This window comes from Helianthus annuus, chromosome 8 (assembly GCF_002127325.2).
Source record: "Helianthus annuus cultivar XRQ/B chromosome 8, HanXRQr2.0-SUNRISE, whole genome shotgun sequence".
Classification (NCBI taxonomy): domain Eukaryota; kingdom Viridiplantae; phylum Streptophyta; class Magnoliopsida; order Asterales; family Asteraceae; genus Helianthus; species Helianthus annuus.
Window position 1 is genome coordinate 122,021,497 of NC_035440.2, and position 20,572 is coordinate 122,042,068.

Genomic DNA, 20,572 nt, shown 5'->3' on the forward strand with positions numbered 1-20,572 from the left:
GAATTCGCGTAATTCGAGTTTCGAGTTCGAAGATGATTCGATTAGCTTGATTGTCGATTGATTGACTTTATCGCATTGTTACTTCCTATTATTCACAGTCGCAAATCGTTTCGCGTCGATAAACATTCGATTACTTTGATTAATAACACGTACTTCACATAATACAACTAACAGAAACACCAACATAGAATAGACTAACTATAGTTAAAGAAGTCAATCCTGACTTTGACTTTGACTTTGACATTCGGTAACACAGGGTGTTACACCTTTATCAATTGTTTCTGATAGGGATAGCCGTTTTACCTCTCATTTTTGGGCAAGTTTCCAAAAAGCAATGGGAACCATGTTGAATCTAAGCACAACTTACCATCCTCAAACGGACGGATAAAGCGAAAGGACAATTCAGACAATGGAGGACATGCTTAGAGCTTGTGTAATTGATTTCGGAAGTAAATGGGACGATCACTTACCTTTAATAGAATTTTCTTATAATAATAGTTAGCACACAAGTATCAATGCTGCACCATTCGAAGCACTTTATGGATGAAAGTGCAGAACGCCAGTCTGTTGGGCAGAAATTGGGGAAAAACAACTATCTAGACCTGAGATAGTTCAGGTAACAACCGATAAGATCATTCAAGTCAAGGAACGACTGAAAGCAGCACGTGATCGACAGAAGAGCTACGCTGATAACAGACGTAAGCCATTGGAATTTCAAGTAGGTGACAAGGTATTGTTAAAAGTCTCTCCTTGGAAAGGAGTGGTAAGATTCATCAAACGAGGAAAGCTAAGTCCCAGGTATGTTGGACCTTTTGAGATTATTAGAAGAATAGCTGATGTATTTCATATATCCAATCTCAAGAAATGCCTAGCTGATGAATCACTTATAGTGCCTCTTAAAGATATAAAGGTAAATGAACAACTCAAGTTTGTTGAGAGGCCTCTACAGATCGAAGACAGGAAAGTTAAGAATCTCAAGCATAAGAGATTAATTCTGGTCAAAGTGAAGTGGGACTCCAAAAGAGGACCTGAGTACACATGGGAGCTTGAATCAGAAATGCAAAAGAAATATCCACACCTATTCCTGTAGATCTCGAGGACGAGCTCTAAAACAAGGTGGGGAGGATGTAACAATCCTCAAGAAAACAGACACCCTCGTAATTTTTCCGATACCCAAAAAATATTTAAAATGTCCCAATATGTCTTTAAATACACCCTGTATGTGAAAACCGAGCCCAAAATACAATATAGCATTAAAAAATAAATTAAAAATCTGAAATTTTAAGTTGAGGCGGGCCGTGTAACCCCACCCCAACCTTCACGCGGGCCGCGAGAAGCCCAGAATGTGGCAAAGCCCAGTGAGGCCACGTGGCCCAACACCCGGCAGACCTATGTGTTGACCCAGCCAAGCTATACGTTGACCCGAGTTTGACGCGGGCCGCGTAAGCCTAAGCTTACCTTTACGCGGGCCGCGTGAAAGTCGAATTCAGCAACTATAAATAGATGGCCTCGGATCTTCAGTCTGCTCGTTCAAAATTCAATTCTCAATCTCAATTTCTGATAGTAGGCTTATTATACGCGGGTATTATACCCCCTAAATAGCGAGGTTCTGCTACGATGTAAGTATCATAACCCCTGGAGACGTATTAGATACTCTGCCGATTGATCTAGGGTTCTGTAACGGCTGTCGTGGTTCTGCCCGACGTAGTCGTTGGAATGCCGTCTCGGGGAGGGTATTACTAATGTTAAAATGGGTTATTATACTAACACACGTGCATTTGTGTAATTTATAGATTAATCCCAGGAAATCCTTACTAAAAACCCTAAGACAGCAATGTGAGTTGATCCACTTTTTGAAAACCTTTTTATTTATTGTTTTTACAAAACCTTGAATACCTTTCCATGCAAATAACAGTTATTGAGTATTTGTAAGAATACAATTATAGTGGGTATGTTGGGGTTTTGTATACAAAATTTGTTACCACCTGGTCAAGGAGTAACATTTCCACAAGTTGAGTACGACAGTACCACTGATGTTAATTGTTATATCTTGGAAACAAATGTAATTGCGGATGCGCCCTCAATACTGTACACTGTGAAATGGTTTTACTTAAACTGGGATTTACTCACCAGTATTTCCACTGACAAAATGCTTTTAAAATGCGTTTCAGGTAACAAAATGTGAGAGCCAAATAGAAGCCAGCTGGACAACACTGAAGGCTTGGAAAAGTGGCAATAAAGTTACCTAAGAATAAAATAGATGTTTTTGTTAAATAAAATAGGATTTATTCCTATAAAAGTGTGTATACTGAAAACTTGGGTTTTACCCATGTGTTTAATGTTATAAAATGTGGTGATTTACTATGATAAAATATTTCCTAACTACGGTCCTGATGAAAAATTCCGCTGCCAAATTGGACAATCATGTGATACCACCGAAACTGGCTCACGGCCACCCGCTCCCGGGGATTAGGGATCGGGGGTTGCGACAAGTAAAGTGATGTTTGGTTGCACCTCTGAATGACTGTGTAAAATGACATTTTTACCCATCTGAACTACTTTGTGTTGAATGAAATATTGTTGTTTCTTTAGTGCTTTGTACTGAATGATGAATAACTTAAAAAAATACAAAACATAATAGAAAATCCAACTTACACATAAATTCTTCAAAGTTCATGGAAACATACTATAATCCAAATAGAAATTCATACTATTCGTACAATTTTAATTTGAACCATTTGATCATAAACATTACCGGTTTTGTTTTTAAGCTTTAACCATGCCGCAAATTTTGATTTTGTATAATCATAACGATTCTTCATTTGCTTTTGATCCACTACGAAATTGTGTTCTATTTTCAACTTTTCACCTACATTCTTCCATGAGTGTGGTTTAAGACTGCTCCCTTCACGTCCACAAAGTGTGATTTCTTGAAGACATGTTTCAAGAAATGTTTTCTCAACACCCTCTAGGTTTCAATTAGTCCTACCCTTTTTTGTGCCATTTCTTTGAACAATTCAAAACACAATACATGCTTCAAAATCATATTCAAACTATACATCACAAAGATATAGCACCAAACAGAGAAACAGTACCTTAATCGATAGCACCAAAATCAAATTCAAAATCATATTCAAACTCAAACAGAACATATTATTATTCAGTTGTTAATGATAACATGAACTTTAGGCTACAATAAAAATCACTAATGTGCAAAATTTTCAACAACAGGATTTAGTACAATATATGGACAGTAGCCCAATGAATCATCTTTTAAGCTTGTCTAGAAGACATTCAAGAAAAAGTTCCTTTGTTGAATCCTAAACTCCAAGGTGCAACAATTTAATTTTTTTATTTATTAATCTTGTGAGTTCAGATAAAACAAATTAAGATGATGACAAAATGAATCATTTTTTATTCATCGAAGACATTCAACAAAAAGTTCCTTTTTTTGAATCCTAGAGATAAATCAAACAACAAATAAAAAAAGCAATCGAAACAGATATATATTAAACAACAGAGATATAGGTATTTGTTTGTACCTTAGTCGACTGCGGAAGAAGGTTGACAGAGTAGAGTGGAGGAGATCGACGGTGAAGAAGTTCGGCTGTGGAGATGGCGGTGCGAGTGGAGGAGGTCGATGGTGAAGAAGGTCGCCGCTGCAGAGTGGACCTCCGATTAATGGGGAGGGCGCTGCAGAGTGGAGGAGCTCGATGGTGGAAGAAAATGAGGGGAAGTGCGGCTGTGTGTGGAAGAAGAGATGGGTCTAGGGTATAAGGGTATACATGTAATAATTTCTATCCAGATCTCAAAATTATCTGAACCATTCTGCTCTGAATGGTTTCTTTAAGAGATGCTTATTTGGTGAACCAAGCACCTTGCCTCTGTCCGATTCAGAGGCTTGCCTCTTAATGTGGCCATTCAGACCTAAACAAACAGCCCCTTAGGATTTAATTTCAGTTTCATCTAACGGTTGAGATTTCATGTTGTTCCCATTGACTTTAGTGGGAACATAAGAATATATAATACGTAAATTCGACATAATTCGTCTTAAGGTTAGCACAAACCCAAACAACATAAAAAAAATAGATGGATACTCAATTATTCACAGTTCGATGTCAACGACATATATAACTATGATCACTAATTTTTTTAACGGCAAATTTGGATCACTGACGGACCACTAGAATATAATCGTGCCACTAGCGGAATCCCCCGATCATATCCATTTCCACTAGACAATAATGCCAATACACCAATTCAGGAGGAAACCCAATAAATATGGGAAAAACCCCACTTGTTGGAATCGAACCCATGACATAATGGTCATAAGTCTTATCCCACCACCAAAATGTCACTAGGCTATAATGCCATGGGCAACTATGATCTCCAATTAATTAAACATTTCCATCTCGCATGAGAGGGAATAAACAATCATTGGAGAAAACTGGCGGTTGCAGCTAGTGAATTGTTTTTTCTATTTTTTATAGCAGATTTAATATATAGACTTTATTTTTTTAACGACAAATTGCTTTATATATAAATATAAAGAGCCAGCAATGGGCTGAAAATACAAAACGGAAACCCCAAAACAAAGAACAACACTTAAATACAATCTACTACATCAAAGGCATTCCATTTTTCCCAGGTTAGGTTTGTGACTTTTGATCTTTGGCTCACCCAAACATACGCGTCTTCTTTTATAAAATTGACCATCTTCCGAGGTTGGATGAACTTCCCTTCAAAAAGCTTTTTATTTCTAGCCTCCCATATTCTCCAAACGGTGGCACATGCCACCGTGGTCACGAGCCGCTTCCATAAACCAGACCCGTGACTCTTATGTACCACTTTCAGAAGATCCTTGAGGTTGTTCACATCTACAAGAAAAGGGATGCGAACCCATACAAACATCTCCCACCATATACTTCTTGCAAGCATACAATTCACGAAAATACGGTTTGCGTCTTCCCAGCCAAACCCGCATCTGTCACAAGTGCCACTTAACATGCTGATTCCACGAGCAAAAAGTTCGTCTTTGGCTGCAACCTTACCCAACATGGCTCGCCATTGAAGCAAGTTGCATTTAGGAGGAGCCCACGGGTTCCAATGCACTTTCTCATCGGTAACATTCTTAGTGATAATATCCAGCCTGTTACTTTTACTGAGAAATCGTAACCAAAGTTATTATCCCATTTCCATTTATCTCTACCGCTACCCGCCTTAAACTGGTGTAGCAACCGCATCAACGTCCCCAGCTGCAGCCATTCGCTAATTGCGGCTGGGCTTTCAGCCCAGTCCCAGGCCCATTTTGTAGTTGCACCTATAATCTTCATACACGCCTTTACACTCGCAAATTTATCAGCTGCCATACAGAAAAGATCTAGAAAAAGGTCTTTGAGAGGTTCCCCTATGACCCAGCGGTCCAGCCAGAACCGCGTGTTCGCCCCCTCCCCAACTTCAACCTTAAGTTTATCTTGTATGCAAATACCAAGTTTAAATAAGGTTCCCCCGACCGCACATATGTTCTTCCACACCCCCGGGACTGTCTTCTTAACCAGAATTAACTTGCAATTCTTTGTCGTTTTGTGGATGGCCACCATAACCTTTGCCCAAAGTTGGGTCAGTTCATTCTTGAACTGCCACCACCATTTGGAGAGCATGGCAATATTGAAGTCTTCGATTCCACCGATCACAATCCCCCCGTGAGTCTTTGGTTTTATCATCTTTTCTCACCGAATCCACCTCATTTTGTTTCTCGTTCCCAATTTTCCCCACACAAAATCCCTTCTCAAACCTTCCAGTTTTTTAATTATAACTTTCGGAGCTGAAAAAAGAGATAAATAATAAGAAGGCAAGCTTTTGAGGACCGCTTTTGCAAGCGTCACTCTACCCGCAAGGGAAAGTTATCTAGCCTTCCATGAGGATAACTTTTTATGAAACTTATCGATTACTGGCTGCCAATGTTTCGCCCTTTTTCATATTCTCCCCAATCGGGATACCGAGATATAGGAATGGGAACTCACTCGCCTTGCACCCTAGAGTTCTCGCCATCTGATTTACTTCCGCCTCCTCCACTCCTACTCCGAACAATTGGCATTTCTTATGGTTCACTTGTAACCCGGAGACTAAACTGAGACACCTTAAAAATCGGCATAAGCTGACCACATTGTGTTCCGACCATTCGCCTATAAAAAGGACATCATCCGCATAGCAAAGATGCGATAGAACCGGTCCTCTGTTCGGAAATTTGACCCCATGAAACATTCCCAATTCCATGGCCCTTTTCATAAACATATTTATAACTTCCAACGCTATAATAAACAGAAACGGTGAAAGGGGGTCTCCTTGACGGAGCCCTCTTTTAAATGGGAATTCCCCCGTGGGAGAGCCGTTTACCAAAACCGAGCCCCTTCCTGATTTTAAACACCCTTGAATCCAAGAAACCCATTTTTCCGGGAAACCCATATTCTCCATGACTTTAAACAAGAATTTCCAGTTGAGAGAGTCACACGCTCTCTGAAAATCGACTTTAAAAATCAGAAGTTTGCGTTTATTTCTTTTTACCCAGGAGACCGTTTCGCTAATAATTAAAGGGATGTCAAGAATGTACCTCCCGCTAACAAAGGCTGATTGGTTTGCTGATATGAGGGGATCCATAAATTTTTTAAGATAGTTCATAAGTGTCTTTGAAAGAATTTTATACAGGAAACTAACCAACGAGATTGGCCGGAAATCTGTAACTGTCTGCGAGTCATTCTTCTTAGGGATGAGAGTGATAAATGAAGCATTGCAGCTGATGTGTGTGTGGTGTTATATATTTTTGATATATATTTTAAGCCCTTTTACACTTTTTAGCCAAGTTTTAAATTTATAAAACACGATATTTTCTAACACTAAACACACATATGGGCAAGTGCACCCATCGTGAGCGTAGTATAGTGTTGGTAAGATACCGAGGTCGTCCAAGGACACAAGAGCTTTTAGTACCAGTTTATCTTCAATGTCTAATCAAATCAAAAGTTAGAAAAAGGTTTTTAATCTAGAAAAATAAAACTAACTAAAATGCTAAAAAATAAAATAAAAATAAAAACAGATAGACAAGATGAATCACTTGGATCCGACTCGTGTATAGTGTAACTTTTTATTATTTCCGCACTTTTGCACTTTTTAAGAGATTATCTTAGTTATTGTAGTAGGCCCCTCTTTTGAAGGTGATGTTACCCTCAACCCAGTAGTTTGAGTCAGCAAGGATACAATCCTAAAGGGTTGGATTATTGAAAGATAATTAATTAAGTTATTAATGCATAATGTGGTAGGCCCCTCTTTTGAAGGTGACACTACCCTCGGCTAAGTAGTCCGAGTCAGCAGGGATACAGCCCTAAGTAGCCGGGTTAAAGTTTTAATAGTAGCTTACATATGAGGGGATCAAAGAGTTTGGACCCCCGCCATCCAATACCGGTGGGTATTGAAGGAGGTCCTACTAAATTGGACCCAGATCCTTGCAGGATCTATACACTGAACAAGGCAAGACTCTTACTAAACTGTTCCCTTAACCCCCGACCAGGTAGCCAACATATCTCCATATAGACCGTGGAGATATGAATGGTGATAATCTTTTATTTTATATAGACAGTAAAATAATGCCAAGACACCACAGACAAACGATAAGGAAGAATCACCTTCAACATAAGAAACTAGTTATTAAAGTCATTAATACATAACCAAATAAAAAGTGCGAAAAGATTAAAAATAAAAAGTATTACACTAAACACTTGTCTTCACCAAGTGATGTAAGAGACTTAGGCAAACATGGCCTTTAATTGTCAAGAACTCTTACGATCAATCTTGGATCCCGAGACGACTCACACACTCTATGATGGATGATGGATGATGGTGGTGTGATGGTGGTGGTGGGTGGGTGGAGTGTGATAGAGGTGGTGTGCTAAGGGAAGGTTTGCAAATGAGCCAAGCACCCCTATTTATAGCCTGAACAGCAGCTCGGGCATGGCCCCGTGTCCATTGGGCATGGCCCCGTGTCCATCCCCTTCTCTTTCTTCATTAATTGCAGTTTATCTGCATTAGTTGACCACGCCCCCGTGTCCGCTGGGCACGACCCCGTGTGCAGAAGCGTATCTGTACTATTAAGATTTCCCTAGATTCTGAGACTCTTAGAGTTGACCATGGCCCCGTGTCCGCTGGGCACGCCCCCATGGTGGGTGATAGAAGCTTGTACAACTTTGTATTTTCTGCAGACACTTGGGCACGCCCTCGTGCTCACTGAGCACGGGGCGTGTTAAGCCTTCTGTTCTCTTGTTTTGCTTGGGAAGATGCTGTCGGGGGGTCGGGCATGCCACGTTTGTTCCTTTTCTTGTTTTTATGTTAGATTTGGCTGTCTTTTTGCTTCTTTTGTTCATTTGAACTCATTTTATCCTGAAAATACAAAAAGGAAGACAAAAACACACTTTTTCCAACATTAGTACTAAAAAAGGGTTAGTTTTATGCCACAATTGATGTAATTTATATGTTGCATTTTGTGCACATCAAATACCCCCACACTTGAATCTTTGCTTGTCCTCAAGCAAAACTCCTTATAATGTGGCTTTACACTCCCAAATGGAATGGGTAGAAGAGAAGGTTTTTGGGCTTGTCATAGAGTGTCGGGATTTCCAAGATTCTTTATTAAGTTTTATTTTTATTTATTTACAATCATATTCGTCATGATTTATTTAAAACATTTCATAAGATAAATTACTTATTAGGGCATAACATGCCTTTTTAAAATTCCATTTATATACAAGTTCACATACCTCACGAGGGATCACTCAACACTCGGCTGAAGATGTATTTTAGTGAATCACTCGAGACCGGCATGGAACTTACTCCTACCATAAGCTTGCCAAGCAATCAATCCACCTCCTTTTTAACTATATACCTTTGTAAATATCAAGAGGACTTTTTGGGTGAAGGGTTAGGCTTGGGCTAAAGGTGGGTGGTTGGGTTAGTAGTTAGTAAAAGGGCGAAAGGCGTAAAAAGCGTCGGTTTTCGTTAAGACTTGTAATTATTTTGTAACTTTTTATTTTGATGAAGCCATTATTCAAACAAATTTCTTTTTGATAGACTTGTTTGCTTATTTCTTTTGGACTCATCATCATCATTTTTTTTCATAAGCAAGTCATAAGAAAAACCGAGCTTTGTTACTAAAATAAAGGGTTTAAAATGATAAAGGGTTTTGGTGGGTAAAAGGGTGTTTGTTTTGGGTTAAGAAATGAAAAGGTTTAGACTCAAAGGGGTTAACTAGGGGGATTTTGGGTAGGTGGTAAAAAAAAAAGAAAAATAATGGTGTAGAAATAAAAAGGTTAGTCCTAATGCCTCCGTCATTTACTTACTCGGGTTTAAATTGGTAAGGATCGGGAATGTATCGTTGTGGCAAGTTCTAAAGTCGTAAGAACCAAGCGGCTATTCACACAAGAAATGAAAAACGAGCATTCAGTTTAAAGATATATATTTGTATGCTCAATAAAGGCTCAAAACTCACTTTTTGTGGGAATGAGTTTTTATGTGATCAAGTATATATAATCAAATTTTACTAAACTTGTCATGTCGTTTCATAATTTTCTTATGTTGGTTCTTTTTATCACGACGCTATCGGTTGTAAATTTGTAAAAATATAACCTTTTTAGAACTTGAAATTCCCAAATTAAACCTAGACAAGTAAAAAAAATGAAAATTTTTGAAAAAAATTTTGGGGTGATTTGTCACACCCCGAAAAAGTCAGAGCTGGCGTGACTGGACTGGTATCTTCATTGCACAGCGGAAGCAAATAAGCTAAGACTTCTAGAATGGGAACGCCGCTAAGTACTCGAAATCTCGTGGGTTCTCCTATTCCAACCGTTCCATAGTTTTTGAAAATGAAACCTGAGAAAGAACATGCGAAAAAGTCAACATAAAGTTGAGCGAGTTCATAGTTTGTTTTGAAAAGATTTAAAAGAAATCTTTTTGATAACCGGTTTTAAAGTTGTTGAGAAAATATAGTAAAATCATTTTCTTGGCATGATATATGAAAACTGTGAGTCTAGCCCACGAAAATCTTTGTGCATTGCACGAAAGAGAATGGGCCGAGCCCAAAAGAAGTCTTTGTAAGCAGGACCAACACGTCCTCTTACTTGTACATAAGTTGAAAACATTATCAAAGTTTGTAAATACATGTATTATGAGTTTGCATCAAATGGATATTAAAAACATTTGAAAGTTATAGCGTTGTAAGTTGGTATGTAAAGCGTCTATGAACATGTTGATCATTAATATTTCGCGAGGACATTAATATATGCGACGACATAGGAGGTACTCAACCCGCGTAGGCAATTTAAGTGTCGAACTCTCGACGCTGGACACAACAGCACTCTAAGTGGTCACCCATGGACCGTGAGTGGGGCTCGCCCGTACCCATTAGATCTAACCTTTGTTCCTTGGTCCTCAAAAGGATTAATGGCACCTCAGTTACAGCCTATGCTCACATGATCTAAGAGTTCATTCCATAACTTAATCATACCTAAGTTTGACATGTATTTCCCCCCTAAAGTTGTAAACCGAAACGTTGAAAGAAAAGGGGGATATGATCTCCCTGAGTTGTCTCGTTTTTCGTACGCTGGCCAACCCAGTTCCGTTGTAGTAACTAGGACATTCCTGTCACTAGTCATGAAAATCATGCACGTTTTGTAAAACCGGTATGTTTAGTATAAACCTTTCGTAAACCTTTCGAGTTCGTTGAAATTCATTTGCAACATGGTTTATAAATATGTGTTTTCGTTCATCAAAATAGTGTTTGCTTTTGTAAAAACTTGCATGTCTTTCCACCCCCGAAAACATTTATAAAAATGTAAAACAGTAAAAAGTGGTGGTTATGAACTCACCTGGATTTCCATGTGCAAAGCTAGCTAAATACGACTCCGTGATGCCGTTTCCAAGACGTGACTCGCTAGCGTGCATTCTACAATATTCCTATCACGGAATATCTTATAAGTTCCTAAATAAATACGTTAAGTAAGCTACATGCCACCGAGCTCTACCGAATCGTTTACTGAACGATTCAAGGGTTAGTTGTTAACTTAATGGAAACGATTAAGTTATACACGTTAAGTCTCGTTTAATGTCGTTAATAGTTACTAAGTTTTGGAAATACTTAGTTCTTGAGAGATTTTAAAATAAATAAATATCTATATAAAAACATATAAATATATCCGTATAATCGCATTAGTCGTCCCGATAAGTCGTACGTTGATATATAGTACGCCGTTTAGGCATTTAAAAGAAATATATAAAGTTATATTTATTTATAAAAGAATCGTCGAACCTTTGACGTTTGAAAATAAATATAGCTATAATTATTTTTATAACACAATTCGTGTTGTACGATATTAGAAATAAATATATAAGCTATATTTATTATTATAAAATGAATTCGTGTTGCTCGATAATTGGAATAAATATATAAACTATATTTATTTTATAAAACAAAATCGTGTCGTTAGATATTTGAAATAAATATAAAAACCATATATATTTTTATAAAAAGAATCCGTGTTATCGTTGTTTCTTGTAGGTTATAAAGTGTCGTCGAGGAAATATATACATATATATTGATTGTCATAAAGGTCGTTTTGTAATAAAACAGGTTTTGTTTTTACGGATTTTCTCGAAAAACGGGCAGAGTTCCCTCTGTTTTTGGACACACCCGACAACACAAGTTGTCGTTATTTTATAAAAATTCAATCAAGATTCAAACACTATATCAATTTGCTAAAAATTTCAAGAAGCGCAAACTATAGTTAAATCGTTTCGAGCTCGTTTGCCACGTAAGTATTAAAACTAAAAATATAACATAAATATTAAACGCGTCGTTAATCTTTACCAAATCTTCGTGTCGAAACACTCACTGAGTTGACCGAGTCAACTGAACCGAATCATCTGACCAAGCCGCTTGACCCGAACCGGCTGACCAAAACTGACTTGACCACTGCCGACCCGAAGCTCGGGACTTGACCCGTTTACCGTCTTTGACCAGCTCTGACCGGGTTTGACCCGGTGTTGACCCGAAACTATAATCTGACCCGAAACTACCCTTAGCCAAGCTGCACTTTGTTGAACCGACAGGCTGAACCAAACTCATGTTATAGTAACTCGAGTCCAAAAGTTGACTTGTTCCATGAAACCAACAGAATACAAACCTGAACTGAGCTTACTGTCGTCGACGGTCGGACCGGAGCTCCGGCGTCCACCACAGCTATCGCCACTCGAACCACCACTGTCAACATCCTCTCTTCATTGTCGAAAACATCTGCATCATCTCAGGAGCTTAACGTCGCCGGCGAGACACCACCGACCACCATCGTCGCTTCCACCGCCGTCGCCGCCGTGAGCGGCGGCGCCGCTTCGTCTATCTTCCTCTCTCTCTCTCTTCTGTTCTTCGCCCCGTCATCGAGAATTCATCAAGGGGGGGGGTCTTGCCTGAAAAACCAAGCCACCGAACCACCGGCAGTCGGCCGGTTATTCGTCTCCGGCGGCCGGATCCGTGAGAAAAGGAGAGAGGTAAGTGGATGTTGAAGATGAAAGGTCTGTGAGTTTATGTTTTGTTTTTGAGAACGTGAATTCCATATTTTTTTTTTATGGTCTACAGAGAAAATGAAAGGGATGGTCATTGGTAGTTGTTCATATATTGTAAGGAGGTTTCAATCTTGAGATGGTCAGGCTTAGGGTGTGTGTGGATCATAATGGTGTTGTATAATTTCCATTCACCAATCAAATCACCATCTAAAAGGTGATAGAGAAAATCAGATGGAGGGTGTGGAAAATAAAAATTAACGAAATGGAAGGGAAGGAGATAGTTTTGGTTAAGTTAAATAATATGTAGGTTGATAGGGTAAAAGCATGCTGCTTGTACTCTTTCCATTTGTTTAGTATGAGTGGTCAAGTCAAATTCAGAAAGTTGATCAAAGTGTATCCATAAAAAAAGGACAAAGTAAATCATGGAGGATTTTGGACATATGGTTAACTTTGAATGTGGATTTAAGTTTTGGTTGGTGTATAGAATGCCCGTTTAATTATACGCACTAGTGATTCCTTTTTTTTTAATAGTATATCAAATAGAATAATAATAAAGAAAGTATGAATGCCCGTATAAAAATATTTTTTTTATACGTTTGTATTCGGGTTGCGCTAACGCGTATCACAAATATAATTTACAATTAACTTGTCGAAACTTATAATAATAATAATAAGAAATAGATATCTAAATATATATGTATATATATTTTTTTAGCATTACACACATATATTACTATGGAGTGGTTTGCTTAGTCTTATATGGTTAGCTTATGTGGGGTTTTAGGTGGGCTTGGGCTCAAAGCTCACAAGCCCAATCTCGTATTTTTAAGTGGCCTGTCAGCTCCTACGGACCCGTTTACGAATCCCGAACACCACATAGCATCGCAACCTAAAATTTTGATTTAAAAATGCGTAAAATAGTGTTGGTAGATGTCGTTTGCGCATTCGTTCACTGATTACGGTAAAAATCGCGTAAAAATTGCGTCATTCGTCACTTTAAACCGTTTTTCGATCTGGTTTTAACTATGAGCATTAGAATTCGAAAGCGAAGCTAAATATATCAAAATCTTTCAATTTTGAGTTAATACGCGTGTCCGATGCTTTCAATTCGTTGTCGTTTAACGTTTAAGGGGTTTTCCCCTAAACCACCATTCGCGCACTGTAGGGCCGAATAAACGTTCCTGGGAACCCCAAGGGCCTAAATGAGTTAATCTACGTGTCTTAAACACTACTTATTATCGCTTAAACATTTGTTAAACGCGTAATTAGAAGCCGTTAATTACCAGTTGTCACATTCTCCCCCTGTTACAAAAATTTCGTCCTCGAAATTTGTACTACGTTATCTCCTTAGAGTTATAACGTTCCTAGGTAAGTCCGAATAGTACCCAAGTGAATGACCGTGTAATCGAACCAAAACTTGTTCAGATTACGTGATTGCAAGAACATTTTGCAACAATAGGAACCCAACAGTTTAACTGAGTTTGTTCCAGAAATCGATGTCAAGCGAACGAGATGTTGTGATACTATCACCAATGTGACTAGGTTTACTGGGTTCAACAAAAGAGGAAATTCAACCAGTGGAATTCCAAATGAACGTTCACTAACTGTAAATCAATTTTTGAAACAATAGAATTTACTACCAACGGAATCTAGCGTTGGTTGTTGTATAAGTTAAACTCGAATTCAACAAACTCAAATAAGTAGAATCATAAAAATGATTTATCAACTCTTGAACCATTAAATGAATAAAATCAACGTGTTGCAAGGATACACCGAAATGAAATACAACCGAACCTGGTGTATCATCGTCTTAATACATAGTTGCATTAAGACTATTTAAATGATTAGCCAAGCAAAGAACGTACGTACGTAGTTTTGCATGAAACGATCGATCATGATTAGCGCAAGCTACAAGTTTATACCGACGCCACAAGGTGTCGTAGTGAATGAAACAATTCAATAATAGCGGTGATCGAACAAGTATCACCTGTGTTTTGCATGAAACACTCGTTCACGATTAGCCCAAGCTACAAGTTTATACCGACATCACAAGGTGTCGTAGTGAATGAAGCAATTCAATAATAGCGGTGATCGAACAAATATCACCTTTGTTTGAAATCAGATGAAAGGTTCAATGAAGTAAATCTGAATGTTTGTTTCAAACAGATCTCATAGGATTTTCAATTGAAAATGAAACAGATGAATAATGTTTTCGAGCGAAGATGAAAAGCAATAAATACCACAAAAAGTTCGCTCAATGGTGAAAGTACTGCTAAGAGGTACACCAGAATGTTCAATACGAACTTGTGTACCATTATCCTAACACACAATTGCAATAAGACTGATTTAATACAACAAATCGAACAAGCGGATTTAATATAAATAAACAAATAAATAATTAAATCCATACATGAGGTGAGCAACGAGATTAGTGCAAGCTTCAAACTTGTGAAAAACGCCACCACAAGGTGATCGTGATCAAAGAAACGATTCAATGAAGTCAAAGACCAAACAAACATGGTATAGTTCAAAGTAAATGAAGTGCTTGTTAGGATTATTTCGAATATGATGGCCTCAATCCATCATATGGAATCTTGAATCGAATATATATTACGAACAAGTCCAATCAATTGAACTTGGTTGAAACATAATCCAACAATAAATTCATGTATCAATAAGAAAGCTTCGACATGGTTACAACAAACAAACCATGTATGTAACTCGAAAAGAAAATGAGTTTTCAACGAGTTCGTTGACTCGATGCCAAAGAGTCAACACTTAGCAATAATGCAGTGATCCAAATTACAATGCAAAACACGAACATCGCAAAACAATATTGAATGTTAGTAAAGCAACAATTTAGAGTGAAGCCGCCGATGGTCTTCATGAATCAATTTAACCGCATGTGTAACAAACAAAACATGCGTAACATATTAATTTGTCAAGAAATGAAGCAATTGAGTGTTCGCTATCAAGAAATGAAATCTTCGTGATGCAATGACCGTTAGGGGGAGTAGAAATGCGAAAATCTACTCATTATATGCAAAAGTCAAAATTTCAACAAAAGGGATTTAAGGACTTTACCTGGAATTTCATGTAATGGCCGGTTGTTAGATGACATTACCATGGAATGTCAAACATAGTGCAGTCGCCATTAATAAAGTAGGGGGAATGCGAAGACGTGACTTCCTTTGCAGCGCCAACCATTGTGAGTCTCTTCAGACCAAGAATAGATTGTTGTGAAATCTTGTTTTAACATACCTCAGCGTGAATCGTGTCACTTGCAGGATCACGTTGCAATTTGCCGCATTTTAATCCGTAATTATCCCGCTGACGGAATTGGCATCTTTATTGTCGTCCCCAATCATGCTTTCCAAAGGCCTTGCCTCGAAAGTCGTCTGTGATGTACTTCGACGTCCGCTGACGTATAATTTAAGTTTCATGTATACTCACGCACTAGCGTTTCGTTCCGCGTAGGTTACCTGCTCGGGTAAGTAAGATAGCATAGACGACATAATATATATTGGCGCTTACCCGAGTTGTTAGTCACAGTTTCTAAGTGAGGGCCTTTAATGAGTTTCGACATAAGTTTTCCAGAGGTCCTAAATGTGTGTTACCACAACTCTCAAAGTCTTGCTTTATGTGGGAAATTGTTTTGTGTACTGTGTATCGACACAACATTTGTATATGTTTAAAATCAAAACAGTTGACTCATTGTTCTTGGCAACGGTTGGAACCCATATTCAAGTCTTAGGCGCTCTGTATGCGTTCAAGTCTTAATAATCTAAGTCCCCAGAAGGAAAATGAGGTTAAAGCCTAGGTACCTCTACAGAAACCTAATTCGCTGAAACCTATAGCTCTGATACCAATCTGTCACACCCCGAAAAAATCAGAGCTGGCGTGACTGGACTGGTATCTTCATTGCACAGCGGAAGCAAATAAGCTAAGACTTCTAGAATGGGAACGCCGCTAAGTACTCGAAATCCCGTGGGTTCTCCTATTCCAACCGTTCCATAGTTTTTGAAAATGAAACCTGAGAAAGAACATGCGAAAAAGTCAACATAAAGTTGAGCGAGTTCATAGTTTGTTTTGAAAAGATTTAAAAGAAATCTTTTTGATAACCGGTTTTAAAGTTGTTGAGAAAATATAGTAAAATCATTTTCTTGGCATGATATATGAAAACTGTGAGTCTAGCCCACGAAAATCTTTGTGCATTGCACGAAAGAGAATGGGCCGAGCCCAAAAGAAGTCTTTGTAAGCAGGACCAACACGTCCTCTTACTTGTACATAAGTTGAAAACATTATCAAAGTTTGTAAATACATGTATTATGAGTTTGCATCAAATGGATATTAAAAACATTTGAAAGTTATAGCGTTGTAAGTTGGTATGTAAAGCGTCTATGAACATGTTGATCATTAATATTTCGCGAGGACATTAATATATGCGACGACATAGGAGGTACTCAACCCGCGTAGGCAATTTAAGTGTCGAACTCTCGACGCTGGACACAACAGCACTCTAAGTGGTCACCCATGGACCGTGAGTGGGGCTCGCCCGTACCCATTAGATCTAACCTTTGTTCCTTGGTCCTCAAAAGGATTAATGGCACCTCAGTTACAGCCTATGCTCACATGATCTAAGAGTTCATTCCATAACTTAATCATACCTAAGTTTGACATGTATTTCCCCCCTAAAGTTGTAAACCGAAACGTTGAAAGAAAAGGGGGATATGATCTCCCTGAGTTGTCTCGTTTTTCGTACGCTGGCCAACCCAGTTCCGTTGTAGTAACTAGGACATTCCTGTCACTAGTCATGAAAATCATGCACGTTTTGTAAAACCGGTATGTTTAGTATAAACCTTTTGTAAACCTTTCGAGTTCGTTGAAATTCATTTGCAACATGGTTTATATATATGTGTTTTCGTTCATCAAAATAGTGTTTGCTTTTGTAAAAACTTGCATGTCTTTCCACCCCCGAAAACATTTATAAAAATGTAAAACAGTAAAAAGTGGGGGTTATGAACTCACCTGGATTTCCATGTGCAAAGCTAGCTAAATACGACTCCGTGATGCCGTTTCCAAGACGTGACTCGCTAGCGTGCATTCTACAATATTCCTATCACGGAATATCTTATAAGTTCCTAAATAAATACGTTAAGTAAGCTACGTGCCACCGAGCTCTACCGAATCGTTTACTGAACGATTCAAGGGTTAGTTGTTAACTTAATGGAAACGATTAAGTTATACACGTTAAGTCTCGTTTAATGTCGTTAATAGTTACTAAGTTTTGGAAATACTTAGTTCTTGAGAGATTTTAAAATAAATAAATATCTATATAAAAACATATAAATATATCCGTATAATCGCATTAGTCGTCCCGATAAGTCGTACGTTGATATATAGTACGCCGTTTAGGCATTTAAAAGAAATATATAAAGTTATATTTATTTATAAAAGAATCGTCGAACCTTTGACGTTTGAAAATAAATATAGCTATAATTATTTTTATAACACAATTCGTGTTGTACGATATTAGAAATAAATATATAAGCTATATTTATTATTATAAAATGAATTCGTGTTGCTCGATAATTGGAATAAATATATAAACTATATTTATTTTATAAAACAAAATCGTGTCGTTAGATATTTGAAATAAATATAAAAACCATATATATTTTTATAAAAAGAATCCGTGTTATCGTTGTTTCTTGTAGGTTATAAAGTGTCGTCGAGGAAATATATACATATATATTGATTATCATAAAGGTCGTTTTGTAATAAAACAGGTTTTGTTTTTACGGATTTTCTCGAAAAACGGGCAGAGTTCCCTCTGTTTTTGGACACACCCGACAACACAAGTTGTCGTTATTTTATAAAAATTCAATCAAGATTCAAACACTATATCAATTTGCTAAAAATTTCAAGAAGCGCAAACTATAGTTAAATCGTTTCGAGCTCGTTTGCCACGTAAGTATTAAAACTAAAAATATAACATAAATATTAAACGCGTCGTTAATCTTTACCAAATCTTCGTGTCGAAACACTCACTGAGTTGACCGAGTCAACTGAACCGAATCATCTGACCAAGCCGCTTGACCCGAACCGGCTGACCAAAACTGACTTGACCACTGCCGACCCGAAGCTCGAGACTTGACCCGTTTACCGTCTTTGACCAGCTCTGACCGGGTTTGACCCGGTGTTGACCCGAAACTATAATCTGACCCGAAACTACCCTTAGCCAAGCTGCACTTTGTTGAACCGACAGGCTGAACCAAACTCATGTTATAGTAACCCGAGTCCAAAAGTTGACTTGTTCCATGAAACCAACAGAATACAAACCTGAACTGAGCTTACTGTCGTCGACGGTCGGACCGGAGCTCCGGCGTCCACCACAGCTATCGCCACTCGAACCACCACTGTCAACATCCTCTCTTCATTGTCGAAAACATCTGCATCATCTCAGGAGCTTAACGTCGCCGGCGAGACACCACCGACCACCATCATCGCTTCCACCGCCGTCGCCGCCGTGAGCGGCGGCGCCGCTTCGTCTATCTTCCTCTCTCTCTCTCTTCTGTTCTTCGCCCCGTCATCGAGAATTCATCAAGGGGGGGGGGGGGTCTTGCCTGAAAAACCAAGCCACCGAACCACCGGCAGTCGGCCGGTTATTCGTCTCCGGCGGCCGGATCCGTGAGAAAAGGAGAGAGGTAAGTGGATGTTGAAGATGAAAGGTCTGTGAGTTTATGTTTTGTTTTTGAGAACGTGAATTCCATATTTTTTTTTATGGTCTACAGAGAAAATGAAAGGGATGGTCATTGGTAGTTGTTCATATATTGTAAGGAGGTTTCAATCTTGAGATGGTCAGGCTTAGGGTGTGTGTGGATCATAATGGTGTTGTATAATTTCCATTCACCAATCAAATCACCATCTAAAAGGTGATAGAGAAAATCAGATGGAGGGTGTGGAAAATAAAAATTAACGAAATGGAAGGGAAGGAGATAGTTTTGGTTAAGTTAAATAATATGTAGGTTGATAGGGTAAAAGCATGCTGCTTGTACTCTTTCCATTTGTTTAGTATGAGTGGTCAAGTCAAATTCAGAAAGTTGATCAAAGTGTATCCATAAAAAAGGACAAAGTAAATCATGGAGGATTTTGGACATATGGTTAACTTTGAATGTGGATTTAAGTTTTGGTTGGTGTATAGAATGCCCGTTTATTATACGCACTAGTGATTCCTTTTTTTTTAATAGTATATCAAATAGAATAATAATAAAGAAAGTATGAATGCCCGTATAAAAATATTTTTTTATACGTTTGTATTCGGGTTGCGCTAACGCGTATCACAAATATAATTTACAATTAACTTGTCGAAACTTATAATAATAATAATAATAAGAAATAGATATCTAAATATATATGTATATATATTTTTTTAGCATTACACACATATATTACTATGGAGTGGTTTGCTTAGTCTTATATGGTTAGCTTATGTGGGGTTTTAGGTGGGCTTGGGCTCAAAGCTCACAAGCCCAATCTCGTATTTTTAAGTGGCCTGTCAGCTCCTACGGACCCGTTTACGAATCCCGAACACCACATAGCATCGCAACCTAAAATTTTGATTTAAAAATGCGTAAAATAGTGTTGGTAGATGTCGTTTGCGCATTCGTTCACTGATTACGGTAAAAATCGCGTAAAAATTGCGTCATTCGTCACTTTAAACCGTTTTTCGATCTGGTTTTAACTATGAGCATTAGAATTCGAAAGCGAAGCTAAATATATCAAAATCTTTCAATTTTGAGTTAATACGCGTGTCCGATGCTTTCAATTCGTTGTCATTTAACGTTTAAGGGGTTTTCCCCTAAACCACCATTCGCGCACTGTAGGGCCGAATAAACGTTCCTGGGAACCCCAAGGGCCTAAATGAGTTAATCTACGTGTCTTAAACACTACTTATTATCGCTTAAACATT

General features: G+C 38.2%; 2 long non-coding RNA genes across 4 annotated transcripts; both read right to left on the bottom strand.

Moving 5' to 3' along the window:
- Positions 1 to 9,858: 9,858 nt before the first annotated feature.
- On the bottom strand, positions 9,859 to 13,249 carry LOC118480861. 2 transcript variants are annotated; one of them, XR_004863909.1, is made up of 4 exons: positions 12,225 to 13,239; positions 11,909 to 12,151; positions 10,911 to 10,998; positions 9,859 to 9,915 (listed from the first exon to the last, which is right to left on the bottom strand). It is a non-coding gene; the product is annotated as an uncharacterized LOC118480861 (long non-coding RNA). The 2 variants fall into 2 exon arrangements; XR_004863908.1 differs by having other exon boundaries at positions 11,909 to 13,249.
- Positions 13,250 to 16,586: 3,337 nt separating this feature from the next.
- Positions 16,587 to 19,707, bottom strand: LOC118480862. 2 transcript variants are annotated; one of them, XR_004863911.1, is made up of 4 exons: positions 18,943 to 19,707; positions 18,627 to 18,869; positions 17,629 to 17,716; positions 16,587 to 16,633 (listed from the first exon to the last, which is right to left on the bottom strand). It is a non-coding gene; the product is annotated as an uncharacterized LOC118480862 (long non-coding RNA). The 2 variants fall into 2 exon arrangements; XR_004863910.1 differs by having other exon boundaries at positions 18,627 to 19,707.
- Positions 19,708 to 20,572: the final 865 nt, after the last annotated feature.